The following is a 15,319-nucleotide window of genomic DNA, read 5'->3' on the forward strand; positions in this document are numbered from 1 at the left end:
TTCTTGCTAAAGCTACATTGAACACTGTCCTCTTGTGGTCCAGCCATGTGCACAAGAAGAAATGAGCTGATAAAAATGTTGATATGCTTGTCTGAATCGCCTTAAATTATTACCGTGTGTTCACAAATGTTTTATGCCCTGGGTTTTTCCTCTCAGGCTATATACAAACCGCGTGCGCCCTCAGAGAAAGACCTGAACTCACTGATCAGCAGTGAAATAAGTTGTATTTAAACCGTAGTCTTATTTTCTAAAACTCCACAAACTACTGGCATTTTTGTAAAATATAATATAAAACCTTTATTTCTTATTGGTTCCAGTATCCGGTTACAAAAAAATAAACAAAGTTATGTACACATCAATATATATAGCTGATTTTTTTTTATTGTTTTTAGTGTGTTTTATGCATTGTGTTCAACCTAATAGCTGAATACCAAGAATAAATCCAGTTAAAATGATCAACTGAACATAAAAAATATAAAATTTATATTTTACAAGCTAAAATTCACATCCTTTTCTCAAAGATCTGCTCACTTGAGTTACTCTGCCAAGTGAAGCAGTGTATTGATCAGATTTTTATGTTGTTTTAAAGACATTATAGACAGTGTGTACATCTGTGGTGCAGATAAAATGACAATTAAGAGTGGCATAAAAATGGCTATAAAATCTGGTCTAGACGCCTTATTGCTGGCATGGGACACTCGTGGCTGAAGCATATAAAGAGGATTTTGATGGCAACAATATTTTTTGATTTAATCTCGATGTTTTATTCAAGTAGCCCGGCTGATATTCAGCACGCACAGTACAGAAATAGAATCGGGACCACAGAAAATATAGTAAGCAGACTACTAATGAAATGTCCTGTTGGCTCGTCTGGGAGACAAGGGCGAGAGGAGGAGTCACCTATCCCTTCGTGCTCACAGCTCTCTCCTTTTTCTCTCACTCGTTATGAGCGCTGATCCATGAGCGAATCAGCCTAAAATATCTCACTCGTTGATATTTGCATGGAATCTTGGCAGTTCTGCTTAGTTGAGTAACAGCATCAAATCACCTCGTAAGCTGTTCAGGTGATGGGATTTTAAATATATGAGCCTGATGCCTCTTACCCCCAAATTCTGAGTGTGTTATCCATGCTTAAAATAGTTTAGACGTCAGAATAAAATAGATCAGTATTCCCAAAGTAGGGCTTTTTTTTTTCAGGCCCTTTTTTGATTTTCCGGGGAAAAAAAGTCCCTCCGCTAAAGGACATTCTTATGGCTATATAGAAGGGCTTTAGGGGCTGATTGGAAAGAAGGTGATGGGACAATGAAACCTGGAGGAACACACACACACACACACACACACACACACACACACACACACACACACACACACACACACTCTCCAACACTGACACACACTTCCTTTCCTTAAGGGAGAAAGGTCACTATCCAGAGGAGGAAATGGTGAGCCATTGTTATGATTGATCACACGGCAAGGTCCAGGGAGGACGCAGTGTCACTTTCATTGTCAAACTCATTATACCACAGAAGAAGATTCCCCACCCCTGCTCTCACGTCCTTTCTCCACAGCGGTAATGTGACGAAACCCTTCCACGGCATGCAGAGACGAGACGGGGCACGTCGGTGTGGAAAGCCAAGTGAAATATGCTGAACCCACACAATACGTTTGCACCATACTTTCTAGTAGTGTGGGGAGAAAAAAAAAAGAGGCGGAATTCTGCAACGAGAAAAACACAGAAAAAAGAGAAAAGCGTTTTAAATGAGCAGTGCAGCAGTTCTCACTTGGAATATTAACAATAGCGCAAGTCAACTTTATACCATTGGCAATAAGGAAAACTGCCAAATCAATTAAAATATGACAAAATTAAAGTCTTGTAGCTGAAGGCAACGTGCAAGACGTTTGAAAAGATATTCTGGTCCTGATTAAAAATGAATGGTATCAGAATACATAAAGCTTTCTGGCCAAGTGCCTAGAGCAAAGCATCCTGAAACTGTGGTCACTTCAGAGGCAGGGGAAAGGCATTAGGTATCTGAGCTATGAGGGGATGCTCAAGTAACACACTGTTCTCAGTTCAATTCATCTAATCACCAATGCAAACCTAAGCACTTTGCAGATATAGATTTGAGGCCAACGATTGATATTGTATACCATGTAAACTGATTCATGTGCAGAGAAAGAAAACATATTCTCTTGTAAAAGGGTCTCTTTTTAGTATCCTGCCTCGACCGTCCAAGCCGGGCCTTTTATCTTGGTTGAACACGACCCAACACCAACAAACAGAACATGAAACAGAATCCTTAATTTAGTCGACACAATCTTATTTTCCCTCAAAATGCACTTCTCAATATTACAATCCTGACCCTGAAGTAGGTACAGTATGACTGTTGGTTTGCATAATGACATTAGTGATGAATCATTATGGAGCTGACATATTTCTTTACTCTGCTCATTTTGCTTTACATTAGCCATTTGTGATTTGAGAATACATGATTGGATTAGGGCAGATTTAACAGCCTGGCTGTAATGCAGACATTTTTAGGTGAAATAAGACTCCATTTTAATCACAAATAACATTATTATAGCATACACATGTTATAGCATACAGAGACACACACAGAGCAAAGTAAATGGAAGAAAAAAATCACAGTTGAGAGATATAACCTAACAGTGATCTTTGCTATAAAGGACATAATCCAGGGTCATAAAAAGGCAATGAGCTGTTGAGTCCTAACTTCCAGATGCTGCTTGTTTTGGATTGTTTTGCCTCAGTGGTATTGATCCTGCCTAAAGGCTTCCAAGAGAGGTGAGGCTCGTCTGTGCCAAGAGTAGAGGTCACTCAGATAAATTGGCCAGGTTGGCTTTTAGCAGCTCCAGGGTCAAAGCCCATTCATCTTATTAGACCGATGTATCCTTTTAGAGGCTTCAGCAGCAGGATTAGACAATAGAACAGCACCAGGGCATTAGATGACAGACCATTTGGCAAATAGGTTAGAGCAGTTTCCACCTATTGTCTTTTTCTACATTACCCAAAGGAGCTGTCTGCCGAGCTTTGCATGGCAGCTCTAAAGGTTGGAAGGAGAGATTCGCTATAGATAGGAAGCGGCTGAGTGACTGTCTGAAGAATACCTTTACAAGGGAAATATAGTAAAACAATATTGCCACATATGTCAATCCTGACTGTTAGAAAAGATTGTGCTTTCAGTCTTCCAGTTCTTTTTTGTTCGCCTAAAGGAGCATTAACTTTTATAAAAAGTGAATTCACCCATATCAGATCATGTATTTTGTAGGAGGTTCTCATTTTTTAACTTTACCTTTACTGTCCTCAAGAGGAAATTAGTCTCATTACAAAACTCGGATGTATACATGACACATAAAACAACAAATAACAAAATATATGAAACCAAATGTTAAATCCCCCACACAAGGTCCCATAGAACAATGTACATTAGTGGAAACATAACAGAAAACCTGGTGCACATCCACAACACTGATCGCTTACTGCAAGGCACTGATTACTCTAATTAAGGGAAAAAAAAAAAAAAAAAAAAAATATATATATATATATATATATATATATATATATATATATATATATATATATAGTATAGTACATAATAAACTTTCATGGGTACTACTAACAATTATTTTCATCCTTTAATCATTTAATTAGATTGGTCTATAAAATGTCAAAGGATTGTGAAGAATACCCATTAAAATTTCTCTTTTAATACTCTGTTAAACAAATAGTCCAACACAGTTAAGTATGATAGAGGAGCCAAAGCTGCAACTGATAATCTTTTGGTTTTTTTTCTTAAAAATGACTTAAAACGATAGTTGCAAATGCATTTTCAGTACAAACTTTATTAGCTCATTACCAAATTAACTGAGTCTCCATCCAACTGGACTCGACAAAGTTTGATCTGACGCCTTGCTCATCTCTCTGGAATCATTTGGTATAAAGTGATCAGACCAGCCAGCTGGACAAACATGAGCTCTCTGTCTGCAGTTTGCGTATGTCATGTTACATGATATCTGGGTGCTGAAAATCTCGCATTTGTTGCCATTTGGAGCTGCCACTGTGCAAAGCTGCCCAGTGCAGATTTAAGACAAGCTAAACTGCCGTGTAAAGCAGTGTCACTGGTTTCTTGTCTACTTTAACTTCCAATGATGATGGGGGAAAAAAAAAAAAAAAAACGTCGATGGGTGGGAGAAATTATTACTTCATTCAAAGAAAATAAAAGATGCTTAGTCAAGTGGAATCACATTGGAACAGAGAGCACTCTGCATTAGTGTGTCCTTTCTGCTTTATTTAAACCTCAGTACAAACCATGACTTAATGCATGATGACAGAAGTTGTCAAAACAGACATATTGACACTGTATTGAGTTGTTTATGTGAAACTGCTCGCTGATCCCCCCCCACCCCCCAATGAAGGCTACAACCGCAACTCTTAGTCTTTCAATCATTACTGCGGTGCAGCCTTACGTTGAGTATATTTAATACATCTTTTAAAAAAGCCCAAACGTGGTGTCAAGATGGCACTCGCAGTACTCCAGTAATTGGATGTCCACCCTCCCCCTCCCTGCTCCTCACTATTGTTGAGAGAAAAATGTGTTGGCTCTAATTTAAACTCAGCTTCTGACGCTCTTTGCTACGCTTACCAAAACCACTAAATTACATTGACATTTTTCACTATAATGGTGTTACTCTCTCCTTTTTTTCTCTCAGTCTTTTTTGAAAAGATGCGGCACTGAGGGGTAATTTCAAATGAATTATAAAATGGTGATGATTAAAGTAATTTTTGGCATAGGATTGGCAAAACTATTCTTTCCCTTAACTAGTTTTTCTGGACAAAAGAGATTCCCAGCCATCCCCCTTCAGAGCCCACTGCTACCTCAACAATTCATGAAATCATAAAGATACTCTTTAATGGTCCAAACCACCTGTTTACAGCCCACCTCTGACCCTTTTCTATCGAGTTGCATTTTTGTTTTTCTTCTTAGGCTGCCTTTCACTGAAGCTGCTTGTTTTCAAATCACTTGAAGAAGCACTGAGGGACAGTCAGGCTTCAAGAGGAGTTTCTTGGAGTTTGCTCTTGAAAGAAGTATGAGGATGACATTTGGGACTTCATTAAAACAGCATGAGAGAGAATTTTTCTTCCAGCCTCTGCTGCATGACACAATATATTTACCATGGCAAAAGAATATTACTCACAAATAATCCACTGCCACAGTCCGCCTCATGCAGAAGCCATTTTGCATCTTAGATAAAGTGGTGGCTGTGTGACTGATGACTCGCTCTGCAACATATTAAATCATCATGTCATCCTGTCCGGGTCTATCACATTTCGCCAGAACACAACATTCTTTGTCATTTATGTTTTAAGTGATGTTGGGTGCTTAGATTACATAGAAAAATGCTTTAATAATTGCTTTGAGGAATTCGATGAGGGTGTCTGCGGTCAGGACTAAATATAAGTGCACCAAAGTAGAGATGCTCTCTTTGTCTTTTATTTTTTTTTCCACTGTAATGGTTTATTTTGAGTGGTGACTAAGTTGCACAGCTGAGCCGTTTTCTGCTGAGGATGTGACACTTTTTCCACTGCAAAATAAAAAGAATTTTGAGCACATCATAGCAAAGTGGTGGCAGGGTATCTGTCTACTGTTCTTAATGGCTAAACCACCTGTGCTTAGTTTCTCCCCTCCTTATAGTCTCTGAGGTAAAGCCACATGAAAGTACAATATAAGCTAGAAAATTGAACATTATGCTAATCCATCCTGGGCGACAACTTCAGTTGTGCGGGTGAAGAGCTCTTAGATTATCTAGTAGCAGTAGCTTCTCTCCATTATACTTCATGAACAACATTCATTTCACCACTGACTGCTTACCAGGGTGGGCTATATTCTCTCCATCATTTAGTTTGTAGATGTTAGTGTTATATGCACCAGGTGTGGGCTGACAACTAAATGAATAATGTGTCTGGTGGAGGGGAAACTCAGTCAGGGGAAGCCCATTCCCTGGACTCTCCATTAATATCACAGTCCAGTCTTTCAGGGGATACTGCTGACATTTTGCTCTCTGTGTAATAGAGACCTAACCTTTAAGCACTGTAACAAAGAAGTCATTTTTCATAATCCACTGTCCATTTTAGAGAATTCCCCAACTACTCCCCCCTATGCATTTGTCCTTATTTCCCTCCTATTGTTTTATATTTCTTCTTATTTCCTTTTAGGAATGTGCAGCAGTCATCATTTCTTATTTTTTGTCAGGGTACAAATGTTTGAAATGAAAGTTGCTCAACCGAAACTGCACTTCCTTCACGCTTTGGCCAAAAAAAAATACAGTATCTGTTGCTGAGTTTTGTGCAATTAGTGTGAGAGATATAAGGTGCGAGCCAGGCCATAGTTGATGACTTGGATGGATGATCAGAGTGCGCATTTTGTTGTCTCCAAGTCTGCCTTAATTCCTCAAATCCAGACTCAAGTGTTAAGCCACCAAGAAAAACTGGCAGATCCCTTGTGTCCTTTCTGAAGCTGAGTGGGCTGAAGGAAAGTCATTGTTTAAGCAGCCGGTAATGATGATTAGCCACAATCTGGGGGATCGACTGCACATCGGTCAAATGCGTCGACATCCTCAAAGGGAGAGATGGTCTACTGTCCTAGGCTCGCATACTGAGCAGATTGATTGTGTTTCCTGCAGAGATTTAGGGGAAATCTTTGATGTGTGCATGGTAATAATGTGGACTGCAAACTGACTTGAGGAACCGGAGCTTTTTAACATATTCTAATAAAAGCTCAACAGAAAGGGTAATTTGACTTTTTGATACCATGAAAGACTATAAATATACATACTGATTGGGTGTCATTTTATCTCTTATTACTATCTCTTTACAGTTTTAAAAGTTCTTGGCCCATTTCACACTCTAAGACAAGTGCACATTTTCATGAGAGCTCTGCTGTTAGCCACAAATTATAACTCTTCGGCTGTGTCGTGAGGTTTCCATCTGAGTCACTTGCCCTGTAACTTAAACTAAGTAGGCACAGGAACAGATGCAGACTTAAAATAATAAACCATTTCTAAACACAAGTAAAAAGAATTACAAAGAATACATTCACCACTCAATACCGGGGCAGTTACTGGTGGGTAAATTTTGTCAGTGCATTTGTTACGGCAGCTACATGTGATCATGATGTGGTAATTGGATAGCTCATTTATTTTGCTTAGGTCTAACTCGAGGTCTCCATGCTGAAATTAATTTCGCACGGAAACCTGCCTTTGACATGATCAATGATCCGCTCTAAGGTTTCAGGTTTTGCTACCTATATTAGGGGGAGCACATACCTGCATTACACTGCAAAAAAATAAAGAATAAATAAAAAAACTTAAATTTTAATCACAGATTGTGTAATTAAAACCGCAAGATTCCAAAGACCAGCGGCACCCACTGGCACCATGCTTGGATATATTCTGCTCATTTGGTCTGACTTTACTGGAAATAGCCTTTATTATAGAAACAATGATAGAATCCAGTAAATCAGGGAAAAGTATAGGGTGTAGTGTTGCCATCAATAATAGATTGGAAACAAGTCGGCACTGATGGAACCTGAGGCCTTTCCTTTGTGGAGGTCTTAGTGCCGTAGCGATGCATGTGAATAATGCATGGTCCCAGATAGACTCCAGCTCCCTCTTTAGCCCTTCCACTCACTGGCTTCCTAGCTTGCAGGCTGGTGCGGCACTTTTCCCCAGCAGTGATTGGCTGTGCCTTGAGGGCAGTGGAGGAGATGGGAAATCACCGGCCCCATTTAGCCATGCTGTGCTAGCTGCCTTGGCGCCCCACTGTTCAGACCTTTGTGTCTGCTGCTGGCACTCGACATTAGGACCTCTGGTTAACTTTGGTCGGGGATGCAGTGGCACAGAGCTGTCATTTGGATACTTATTATCGCCCCAGACTTTTTTGAAAGGTAAATCTACTGCACAGCTGCACTCCCAAGGTTCTTTTTCTGGTTTTTCACCCCTTTCTTTTCCCTCGACAGAGCAGCCATTGTGATTGGCAGTAATGCTGTATCGCAGTTCTGCCACAATCAGTTGTTGCTTCTGCTTCCTCCTCGATGCTTCTCGCCCCAATCCCATCCACCAACCCACCCACCGTCTCTCTTTTCACTGTCTCCTTTTTTTTCCCTTCTTCTTCTTCTTCTTCTGCTAGCTTTGTTTCACACACTGACGTATGGTGCGGGTGTGGGAAGCATCCGCCACGTTCTCAATGATCCAGCCTTGAGAACCGAGAGGGCTCTCAGCGTCCTCTCACCCAGGGGTCTCGGTGGGGAGTCCGCTGAAGCTGGGCACCCAGTCCAGCCCCCCATGGAGTGAGAGCCAGGCCACGGCACCACATAATCCATATTCTAAAGGCCAGCTGGACTGAAACCATGGTGCACAAGAAGAGCAAAGAGACCTGCCACCCCCGCCCTCCTCCCACTCCCCAGTACCTCAGACAGCTTTGGCATGTCAAAACTGAGACTGGGCTGAATAGCCACCATTTAGCAACAGCTCTTTAGTGGGAATAAGAGTCCGTTTTCCCCCTTCAGCTGGAGAATTAAGCATATTATGTGAAGAAAATCCTGGCCCATTTCCCATATTGTTTACTCGGGTAAAATTTACTGCAGCATCTTTGCCAGTGCGGATGCCATTTTTTTCTCCTCCTCCCACCCTCATTGTTTGCGCATGGTGCTGTAGTGAAAATGAGCCACATGGATGTAGGTAGAGTTAGTGTCTCGAGGCTTTTGGTGGTAAACCTGCTTTGACAGGAGTTGAATAAATGTAGAGGGGTGACTGTCAAAAGGCAGCTTTTTCTACAGATTGATATTTATTCCTTGAACAGTCGAAATCCAAGCCCACCATTTTCTCAGTCGCCCCAATTACTGTGTTCCTAACCAAATCCTCTGTACACATTTATACAGTACACTGTATTCCCATTCTGCTCGGTTTTCTGTCACAAACAACACGACAAAACATGCACAAATACTGTATTGTATTTCAGCTCTGTTGTCGGGTATCAATACAAAATACAGTGTTTAAATCTGCTAATTGAGCATTTATCTTGTTATAGAATATTGTTAATAAGGCATTAACTTGCACACGTGACTGTGTCTACTTTTAATTCTATCACCTCACTAAGGCACACCCAGTGGGATTTCTAATGAGGCCGTTCGTTATTCCCTAAAGAATTAAAATCGACATCATCTCCAAGGTGTTTGGAAGTGACTAATGTAGAAATGCTTCCATCTTAAAATAGCCTGTCCTACACTGGGTCTCAGATACCTTTTCTTCAGGATGGATGATGAATATAATAATTTGGGCCACTCGATACGAATTTCACTCAAGCCGTATGGAACTGGGGCACTCCTTGATTACAAGGGCCGCAGTACAAACTCCAAATATATTTCCCCACTTGAGCCCACAGGCGTGACCAAGCTCTTTGAGTCAATGTGTGGTTGCAGTGGGAAAATGTCAAAGCAGCTCTCCTTGTTCTCAACCCCAGAGGCATCACTTTTGATGTCCACCTTCAAAGGAGTCTTATCAGTCCTTTGCTGTTTTAGTTGTTGATCATTAATGCAAGCGGATTATTACAGGCTGCTGTGCCCTCATGATAATTTCAAAAATGAAATGCCCAATTGATTTTGCCATAAGATATGATGCACTGCTGAACCGTGTGACTTTTTACATTCCTCGATCAGAAGAGGGAGTTTATTGAGTGGAGGAATTTTAAGTCAGCAACAGTTTTCCATAGGCATGATATGATTGCGCAGTAAGTAGTTCTGTAAAGATTTGAAGACTTGTGTTTTTAGTACAAATAAACAGATAGGGGGATAGGTAGGTAGAAACAATAAATTATTGAATAAGGGAAAACGTGCAAAAAAAAGATTTTAGAAATTAGTCTTGGTTTTTATGTATAAATTATGGGAAAGAAATTACAGAATTATTTATCTTCTCATTTTTGTAGAACTGGAAATACGTATTAATTTAGTTGGAAATATATTGGCATTAGAAGGCTGTCTAGTCTCACAAATTGCCACCGATGCGAGAGGGCACCATTATTTGATCTTTCAATTGGGAGAACAAGACGTTGCAATTTCCCGCTAGCATATCTTCTAGCACAATCAGCCAAGATGTTCAGCCACGTATTGATCCAAATGCTCTGCAATTACAGGGGGGCAATCCTATAGATTTTATACATAAAGTTCTCGGTCATGATGATCAGTCTGTGAAAACAGCTTCATTTGTGGCTCTGCAGGAGCTTTGCAACAAAATATGAAATTGCCCTGATGGCAGGAGGGCCATCTTAGTTTGGGCTGTAGATTCAACACCAACACAAAGTCTGTTATAAACTGGAGGTTTGGAGTTCAGAATGCAAGAAAGGTCTAATGAAAGACACTATTCAGTCGCATTATGGGGAATACAGGATGCAATGTTTTTCAAGCTTGGTGTTTGAATACATTCTCCTTGGCTCTACGGTTTTTACTATTCTTTAATTATTTTGGTCCGTCTTTTGTTATCCATCCAACTCAAATTGTAGCGCTGAACTGCCGAAGTGTATGTAAACTTGGTTTTGTTTCCATCAGAAATCTTTGTTCGACTGACCTCAAATTTTTATTCTTATTAGATATATTTTTTTTCGATTTGTGAGTTTAATTTCAATTAAAGTTGAGTTCACTTTGTCAATTTGTGAAGCCTAAAATGGAAAAAAACGTACTTGCTCATAGCTCATCTCAAGACCTTTTAGATGAATGCTGTCTAGACATTTTTTTGCATCACTAATAGAGGGCAGAGTTTGACGAAATGTGGAGAGCTGGAAGTGAATGAGATCAACTCTTAAACCTTGAAGCAAAAGAGTTGTCTCTTTTTATGGCAGTAAATAAATCGACATAATCAGCTGTGCTTGCATTACTCAGTCAGCGTATACGTTCATTAAAATTGGGCAGAGATACTATATTCCAATCAAAGTCAAGAAGCTATGCAGACATTTTTTTTATATAGGTGTTGTGTTTTATAAAAATGCATAGCATAGAGGTAGCCAATAAAAAAGTAAGTCACTGTCTATCAAGGGACACTGTGATACTGTTGATTAGTATTCATATGTCTCTTTACATTGGCTACATCAATGAATATGATCTTTTGATAAGCTAATGAGCAGGCGACCATTTCCAGTTCACAGAGGACTGCATGAAATAAACAATTCCTTTGATTTGGAGCCGCGGTCTGTGGAAGTATGTTTTATATCAAAACATTTAGCCCTCTGTTTTGAAACGACTGTCAAAAGTGGAAAAAAAACAATAAACAATGACAACTCAACCACCAAGAGAGGGTCAAAACAAGGATGGGAAGCTTTAGTTCTCGTCTTCACGCTGACAGAACGAGTGTGAAAGTGTAGCATTATAAATTATTTTCAGGTGTCCTGCTTTTTTCTCATGCACAAACTCATCCGGCAATCAAAATATCGGAGTATGTGACAGGAGCATTTAGATGGTGAATGTGGCTTCCATACAGCTCCCGTCTGCAGCAGCCTGAGTCACATTCACGTCAATGTACGTCGCAGCGAGCTTAAGATATCACGAAATATTGAATTAATAAAACAGACAGAGGATATCCATTACGTGTGTCAGCAAAACAAAGATAAATTGCGCATTTTGCTTGATTAATCAAATGATGTCAAACTGAAGGAGAGCCTTTTAAAAGTGGCACAGGGAGGTCTGCACGCAGCAACTCCGCAGCACTCTCCTTCATGAATTCCCATCAACGTTTCATGTCAAACCCCATCACTTGGCTCCATAATCTTTTCTGGATACCATTCCAGATTTTTTTTTTTGTGTGTGTTTTTAAAGGGAGGCTGCCTACCTCTCCCTCCCTCCCTGTTCTCTTCTCTTCTGCCGCTGCTTCTTTTGAGGGGTAAACACACACGCAAAGCTCCTCAGCCTATCATCTGTGACCGCCGCTACAGCCAGACAGCGTAACACGATCCATGATAGAGTGGTGCAAATCTCCCAGCGCTTTCGTCTACCATCTCACGCAAGGAGGGGGGGAGAAGCCCATGAGATAGGTTGAGTTAAAAAAAAAAAGAAGAAGAAAAAAAGGAAAGAAGAAAGAGAAGGAGGAGGTGGTTGAGAGCCGGTGGAGAGTGCGGCAGCGGTGGCTGGCAACTAGAACGATGCTGGTGTGACTTTCCGGTCCACTAGGTTTTAACCCTTTTGACATCGCTTGAGTGCCATCCATGTGTCAGTGTGATAATGTTCCTGTGCAGTGTGTAGCTCGTGTAGCGACGCTGGGAAGAGGAGGAGATCCAGAGCGTTTGTAAATCCAATACAAAGCAGCATCGCAGCCTGAGAAGTGGACCTTGTTACAGTAAAGCCTCAGAGGGGGGAATTGCTACAGACATTCTTTAAAGGTAACACACCAAGTTCTTTGTAATTCCTTGATAAAAAACTATTTTTTTGAAAAATGCTTCAAATTCTAATCTGTTTTCCATTCCTGTGGCCAATTACTGTATTTTTTCAGTGTTTTTTTTTTTTTCTGGACATCTGTGCTGACAAATCTGGAGTTGAACATGAATCGCATCTGTCAACAACTTGCATGTGGCAAAATAATGTTTAATGCATTACGAGGGCTGTGTGCTGGCAGCTCTTTTCGTAGCCTGGGCCTTATTGTTACTGCAGGAATCTACAGTCTATTGTATTCCTTTCAATCCCCTTGTGGATCTTCTTTTTATGAGGGGGTGGTGTGTGTTGTGTTTAAAATGGTACTGCAGCCCAACACGTGTAAATTGATAATACAGTATCTTGCACTTGCCTGGAAATCATGGGGAAGAGGCTAGGAAATATTTGCATTATTGAATAAGTAAGGGCACGTTTTGGACTTGAGCAGGGTCGGTTTACTCTGTGGTCACCTAGAAAAGATTTCCGTCAGGGGTTTTGTGGTGAATTTAATTGCTATTTTACATAAATTATTATTTCTCACACAGCATCAGTAGTACCACTTGATTATGTGGAGCAAATGGAGGCAGAGGGGTATTTTAATATTGTATGAAACACAATATTAGAGAATATTGCCTTAAGCTTTCTAAACTGCATCAGAGCGATAAGATTGTATTTCTTGGCTCGTGCTCCAAATGAAACTGCTTGTCCTTTTGGAATTCTCCCCTTGTTCCCTGCTTAACATGACATCTGTGAAGTGTTAAAGGTAATGTATGCAACGAGGGCACCCTAGGTGTTGCTTTTTGGGTGTTGACCCGCCTTTGATTAATCATTTTGGGTTGACGTCATGGCCTCGGAGACAGAGATGGATTGAAGTGCTTAGCAGACCAATAGCTACAAAGACAAAGAGTAATTGGTGTGTAGCGAGTGGTGGCCAATGTAAGCAGAGCAGATGCATCAACAGAGGAATAAGTCTGAGTGCTGCAAAGGGTCATATAGTGGCAGTCCCACATACATTTACGGGTGACAGGTAAATATGAGCAGGTAAATGCAATGAGCCTTTCCTCTACGGGCAATGCATCTTATGAGGTATCACGATGAATTATTCCCCGGGCCATGAGGTGAGTCGCCGAGCAAGGCAGATATATTTTTACCTGTCTGAATGAGTGAGACGTAATTAATCGCGCTGTATATTTATTTGCTCATTTTAACACCAAACAGTTTTGTCATTTCAAAGCTGCAGCCTCATGGTGGTATTTTTCTTGCAGTAGCCGGGTTTTGGCCACAGTTGCGTGTGCAGCAGTGCGTTGGAGTAATTGAGGGGGTGGGCATGGTGCTGAGGAGGTGGTTTTATTGTGATCCAGCCATCTTCATATGTGTCAGCGGTAATTACATAGAAAGAATGGGCTTGTGTCCCCAGAGAAGGAGGCAGTTGCACCTCTATGCATTCTGAGTGGCATGCACTGGAGGAGAGGTAAAGTTTTAGTGGCAACAGTCACCACATGTGCAATCAGAAATGGAATGATAACTTGAGCATCATAAATCATAATGGACTATCAATACTTTGCACAGGCTCGCTTTTGATTCATGAGGTTTTCTCAGTGGACGACAGCTGCTCGGCACTCTCATTAACAGCGAGGTCTGAGCAATTTTTGTTTTAATTTTCTTATCTCATGTTTCACCAGGCAGCTCTGCCATTCTTATTCTCCTTTTAGTCTTACTGGCAAACACACGTCAGGACTTCAGGGCCAGGGAGAGCCTTAGCCAACAAAGACTTTGGTGCATTATGATGTGGTTTCAGGACGAACTGCTCCATAATTTATGTAATGAAAGGATGAACTGTTGTTTAATTTATGTAATATGTGAATGAGGAGTTTGTTCTTGGGCAGAGCTCAGTCGCTCCATGTGGACCTCCGAAATTATGTCTGGTTCAGCTGAAATCCGATTAAGAACCACATCAGCAGCTTCAAATCTCAAAACTAAACCCCACCACGAATCACGCAAAATGCTTTTTATTTATTCTTAATCCCTAAATTCCCATCATCTTATTTTTTTGTACATAAAAATTGAGGCAAAGTGCCTTAAAGCTGAGCATAATTAAACAAGAATCAAGATTTTTTTTTTATCTTCTTTTTACTTATTAGAATTAGAAAATTATAATTATTATTACTGCTGAGCACAGTTTCTTCTAAAACAATGTCTCTAAATGCGACATAACTACATACTAAATGCATGAGTGTGTCTTCTACATTCTAGTCATACAGTGTATACACTCATTAAATTACCAGGTAGGCCATTGAGGGATTGATTGAAAAGAATAAGTGTTTCCACCTGATTCCCCAGGGGACAAAGCTGGCATTATTTCTTCCTACATTATCTTCACATCCACATCTAAAACAATCTTAAGAAGGTTTTTGGAAAGCATGTGAGTGTGAAATTGTTCGTGGAGTGATGTCATCTGGGAGACAGTGAACCCTTGTTTTTAATTAAAACTAAGTCAAATAATGTGAATGAAAAATCAGCACACCTGAAAGCCTCAGCCAGTGTCTATTGGGAAAAGTTAATTAAAATATGAAATTTAATTGCAATGGAAAACTTAAATATTAAAAGAAGAGTTTATTTAGAGATATATAATAAAATATGATCTAAAATACAGATCTGACCTTGTTAATTTTGTTGGATAATGAGAAGAGTGATTGTTATTCCTATTAACGTAAGCATTGTGATAACAGAGCAGCTGTGAAATGCGCTGGTGGTTAAATGCTCTTGCAGGAAAAACTCGACTGTCAAACACTCAAACTAAACAGGCTGAAGGCTGGTGTCGCTTTAAAACTTCAAGGTTGGACATGTACAGCGTG

The 15,319-nt window shown here is 40.2% G+C and overlaps 1 protein-coding gene across 7 annotated transcripts in view; it reads left to right on the top strand.

Annotated features, from left to right (window-relative positions):
* si:dkey-237h12.3 (teneurin-3) overlaps window positions 1–15,319 on the top strand; it is a 136,288-nt gene that overhangs the window by 24,076 nt on the left and 96,893 nt on the right. Inside the window, exon 1 of one of the 7 annotated variants that reach the window (XM_055016381.1) lies at window positions 11,947–12,436. The exons of the other annotated variants lie outside the window; for them this stretch is intronic. The gene's annotated coding sequence lies outside the window, so the exon portion shown is untranslated. Of the gene's footprint in view, window positions 1–11,946; window positions 12,437–15,319 lie in introns of those variants that run through there. 7 annotated transcript variants of the gene reach the window in all.

The sequence above is a fragment of the Amphiprion ocellaris genome, chromosome 13 (assembly GCF_022539595.1).
Source record: "Amphiprion ocellaris isolate individual 3 ecotype Okinawa chromosome 13, ASM2253959v1, whole genome shotgun sequence".
NCBI lineage: Eukaryota > Metazoa > Chordata > Actinopteri > Pomacentridae > Amphiprion > Amphiprion ocellaris.